Source organism: Austrofundulus limnaeus, unplaced genomic scaffold, assembly GCF_001266775.1.
Source record: "Austrofundulus limnaeus strain Quisiro unplaced genomic scaffold, Austrofundulus_limnaeus-1.0 Scaffold473, whole genome shotgun sequence".
Classification (NCBI taxonomy): domain Eukaryota; kingdom Metazoa; phylum Chordata; class Actinopteri; order Cyprinodontiformes; family Rivulidae; genus Austrofundulus; species Austrofundulus limnaeus.
Window position 1 is genome coordinate 77,301 of NW_013952875.1, and position 5,135 is coordinate 82,435.

At 36.8% G+C, this 5,135-nt stretch overlaps 1 long non-coding RNA gene across 1 annotated transcript in view; it reads left to right on the forward strand.

The window, feature by feature from the left end:
• Positions 1–409: 409 nt before the first annotated feature.
• Positions 410–5,135, forward strand: part of LOC106529880 (uncharacterized) — an 18,930-nt gene continuing 14,204 nt past the window's right edge. The window contains exons 1-2 of the long non-coding RNA XR_001311708.1: positions 410–548; positions 1,357–1,413. This is a non-coding gene — a long non-coding RNA (uncharacterized LOC106529880). The remainder of the gene's footprint in view (positions 549–1,356; positions 1,414–5,135) is intronic.

Genomic DNA, 5,135 nt, shown 5'->3' on the forward strand with positions numbered 1-5,135 from the left:
TTTCACCACAAATTGTTACAATTAAAGACCTAGCATTTCTTGAAGCCTGTTGCCCGATGCCTTTCCTGGCAGAGTTTCAACTAAGATCCTCTTATTTTAAGAAAATATACAGTAGTTAAACCCATTTTGGTCATACCTCAAAAATAATAAATCTCATGCAATACTGTAATAAACTGGGTAACTGTTGGGGTATATGTTGTGAGAGATTGTTAGCTATACCTCACCAAATTTTAGTATTATATACACCATAAATCAAAAATTAATTTGACTTTGAATCATAGCCATTTCTAAATGTCTTGAAATTGGCCTCTGTCTCTTTAAGAACCTCCTACCACTTCCATCACACCCATTTCTCCACATCATCACAACAGCTTCACGCTGTTTACAGTCAGGTTTAGGAGTGCTGTGTTTTGTTGTAATAATAATAAAAAAGCAGCAACATTATACAATGTTGGTTTTGTAAAACAGCAACTTATGACACAATTTAGGACCAGGAAAGTATGTTTTCTTAAGAACCGGAGTGAATAGAGAGACAACGTTTCAGCCTGGTAAGATATCTCCCAGTCATCCTCACATGCATGCATGTCAATGCTAAGCTAATTTATTTATTACTAAAATATGGTGTAAGCCAACTAAAGAACACAGATTTTAATATGTTATGAATTCTAACTGTAGATCACAGATTGACCAAACAACTGAACAAACCAATGCGAGTTGTTTGTTAGCTTACCTGGRCAGACGACAACAGTGTTTGTGTCCTTCTGAGTGTTGGAATTGCATCGTCTTTTAGTGAAAACCTTGTTATTAGTCCACTGTTAAACTCCCTTTTGTTCAGAAAGCTATCATCCCTAAAGTAGCTAGGACATATTTAACTTTTTTTTTCGTAGGAGGTTTACTTCCAAAATTGAAGTCTAACCATTGAACCCTGTAAAGCCTAAAAAAATTGGGTTGTCTCCTTGGCCTCTGAAAATACTTTTCCTGAAAGGTGTTTTTTTTAATCCAAAAATGACTGGACTGAGAAGTAGTTAGCATKACGAGCTCAGCCTCAGCAGACGTTCCGTTTCAACAACTGTTTGCTAGTTGTTGCTGCCGATTGCCTGCAGGATCTGTGGATGTGTGTGTCTGTGATGAAGAAGCTTGGCTTGGAGACACAACCCAGAGGAGGAGCTGCACCTAAAAGGCGGTTCTGGGCCCAACCAGCCATTTTTGATCTCCTGGATGAATGCTTCAGGACATTGCAGGATTTCACAAATATGCATGAATGAGTTAAAGCAAGACTGTATGTTTTTGATGATATGATGCTCAAAAATGTTGATTTTACAAGATATTCCTTATGCATATATTTTGTGCTTACAGTTACACAGGTTACACAGACATGGGCAAAAGCATTACCTCCTTCACCTTCAGCGGCAGGTAACTCAAGCACACGCACCCCGTAATGATATGTATGCTAAAAAACGTGCACCTTTGGTTTGTGTCTGTGCATGTTTATAMATTTGTCTGACTGTGCATTAACTGGTTCTTGATATTTTAAAGGATTTTTGAGCTTATCTGTCTGCTTTACCTGAAATCCTGTGAGTTTGTACTGAGCATTTCTGTGCACAAAGTCTTAATATCATCCACCAGTACTTGTTGAAGTATATTCACATGGAGCGCCAGTTAACCTTTCTCTTCTGTCTAAAGCCATGGCGTTGTGACATTTTATTACCTGTGGCATATGATATATTACCACACTTCCCACGGCAGGATTACATTACTGCTCCTTTTTTCTCTCGTTTTATTCTTCTTTATCAATGTGCCTCTGAGATCATCTCTGCTTCACTGTGTCTGCTGCTCACTTTTCTTTCTTTCTCCTCCACCTTCTCCCCTTTGTTTCATTTATTCCCTCCACCTATCTGCCTGTTGGCAACTGCTACAATAATTATTCTAAAGGCAACTGCAAGAGCTTAAGACCAGTGGGACTTTAGAGCAAAAAGGAAGATTTCAATGTGAGACACTTTTAGAGAGACAGAAGAAGAGTGACAGAGAAAAAGAAATGGGTCTAGAAATTAAGAGACAGAGAGATGGCTTTATTGAGGTTTTTTAAAAAAGAACATAAAAGCTCTTTAGCCTGGATTGGAGCCTTCTTTATCAAGTGGGCAGTCCCACTGATGTTGATGTGGTGTCCAGGATGTATAAAGGACTGTCACAATACCAGCTTCCTACACTCCCCTGGCTGTAAGAGATGTGTGGGTGACTAAAGAAAAGAGTAAGTGACAGAGAGGAAGGAAAATTCTGGTAATAGCTGTGAGATGCACTTAACTGTAGCTAAGATGTGGTCCTCAGAGTTCAGCTACATTATTATCTCAACAAGGACAGGTGGGTGATGAGATCTGAGGAAATAACAGCTTAGACTCCCGCTGGCAGATGAGGATGTAGGACAAGAAAAGTGATGGCTATGTGGAAATGATGGGCAGAATAATCAATGAAAGAAAAATGATAGAAAACATGAACTTTCTGCTCCTACTGTCTTTAGCATATTATCATTTAAAAAGATGTGCTTTATCTGATAGGTTTCTCTTATAAAAAGCATATTATTTGTTTTCTTATTGGTCTAAACACTTCTCATAGAGAGAATGCAGAGAACTCCTGATGTGACTGCCAGCAGCAGGAAGTTTTACTTTACACTTATATACTATTATTTTTTCAAGTCTTCATTATCATCAGCATCATCATCATCATCATCATTGTTGTCATTGTTTGTTTGTTTTTTTTCTTCCTCTGTTTAAAATGTAAAAATGTCAACTTAGGTATTCTGGTTTTATTTTATTCTGGTTTTACTGTTTCTTCGTGACTGATTTACCACATAAACCACAAGAAAGGAGACTAATATCTTGTTTAAGAAAGTAGAAAAAACATTCATGGTTATCAACAGTAGGTATTATACAAAAAGCTCAGTATTAGTTTCAGAAAGTGTTGATGAGATCAAAGTGTTCATGCTTTAGACAGCTGCAACACCACAAATGCATGAGTAGCACTGGTTTTCAATGTGTTATCTTTTAACAGAGTTCTATTTTTCAGTTTTTTCTTCTAGTTTTCACATCTTGTTCGTTTTCTTCGATTGAACTTGTCTGTTTTAAAAAAAAAGAAAGTTGACCATCATACAAAAATTCAATTTATTTGGAAAGCTGCAGGAAGCTGATGAAAGCCATTCTTATAATTGTTGATCGTGTTGTTTTACAACTTGATCCCTCAAAATGGAACAATAAAAGGTGTAGGGTGCAGACATAGGCGGGTGACATTTTGAGCCCCCAATAACCAAATTAATTGCAGAGTGTGGCATATTCCATCTATCTTTAATGAGGAGAGGGTAATTAGAAAGTGGTCCTATGAAGCAGGCCACAGACATTTCTCTCACTGTATTCTGTGTAGGTTTGAGATAAACCAGCCAAACTTATTTTGCAAAAGGGATACGGAGTGTTTTTATATTTGAGAATATACAAAGCACCGCCTCACTATTTATTTATTTTTCTTCTTTTTATGTTTGGAGTTAATGGTAATTTGTGGTTAGATAAATGTAAAGTACTGCATTTGAGCAGAGACCATGGTTCAACTTGAAATGCAGAAGAGTTAGAGTTATGGATGCTATARTACAATTAAAAACTGGTGAGTTTCTTCCCCAGCTTTCCTGTAGGGGAAGAGGGCCCACCTATCACATTAATTTGACAGACAGGTTTTGGATGGGATTCGGTCCACTGGGAGTGGGCCACTCACCAGTCCAGTCAGTCACCTTCATAGAGTCTGACACGGGACTGCTTTCCTCTAATTCAAACTTCACATCCAATCACTTTTCATCTCCTCATAAATCCTGTTAGGCCCCGCCTACCTCCCTGTACTCCTATTAGATGATTGTGTGCTTTAATTTGAAGCAGCGAAAAAGCTATTAGCTACGGTGGACATGTTACCCAAGTGAAGCTAAAATGGAGCACAGCAGCTGTGACAGTTCATCCTCTTTGGCTCAATCCCTCACTTCAAACATGTTCTCTTTAAGAGAATTAAATGCCCCGGCTTTTAGATATCAGATTAGCCAAACTGCCCAAACCTGAYGAGACATACAGGAACACTAAAAAGCACAACACAGAGCAAATAAGTAAATCTAGTTGCTTGTGCTGTTAGGTTTGAAAGTTGATCTATAATGACATTTTGCAAGGTGTTTTGGGGTGACAGAAACAACGAGAAGTGGGGGGAATGGAGACATGGAGCTGGTTAATTGCAGCAGCAGAGAATGTCAGAACATTATCAGTGTTTTCATGGCATCGGAGCTGACTGGCAGGCAGCGAGAGAAGAGACGCTTTATCAGCAAGATAAGAAGTAAAAAAAGAGAGTGGTTATACGAAAAAAAAACCTTAAAGCTAAGTATTACTTGAAGGAATGCATGTCACCCACCACTTTTCATGACAGAGTTTTATTTCACAACAAACACCACACTGTGGAGGACCAAAACTGACACAATTAGAAATAAAAGCAGAAATAAATAAATGTCCCAGTAAATAAAGAAATACACTTAAAATGCGCAAATTAAATTAAAAAGGAGAATTTTACACCATGTTTTAATTGACCTTCATTTTTATTTTTCCTGCTTAGATCCAATAATTACATTTTACATTTTTTAAAACTATATTTTTGTTTTTTTTTTTACTTGTACATGAATTTATGTCTCTTAAATGGTTATATTTGTTTTTTTAATAAATTGTCCCACAAGTCTTTTTATTTCCATGTGTTGTTTTTACATTTCTGTCTCGTTTTTACTTTACTTTATGCATTTCCGCCTCATTATGTAAATAAGGTAGGCGGAGCTTGGGTCAGCTCCTCTCCTATTGGTCAGCAGACAGGAAGCAGCAGGATCCATGTGCAGATCTACTGTGGTGCTGCTGCCTCAGTTTAGCTTAAAGTTTAAGCTTTAGTTTAAAACAAATGCAAGGAGGAAAAACACTAACCTGTGTCTTTATATTTAACTAAACCTTAAACTAGTTAATTACTATAAACACTTAAAATAGTTAATTAAATATATAATTTATTGGAACTAAGCTGGAAAAATAAATATAAAAGTTAAAAAAAGATAAAATTAGGTAAAGTTCTCCTTTTTTAATTTAATT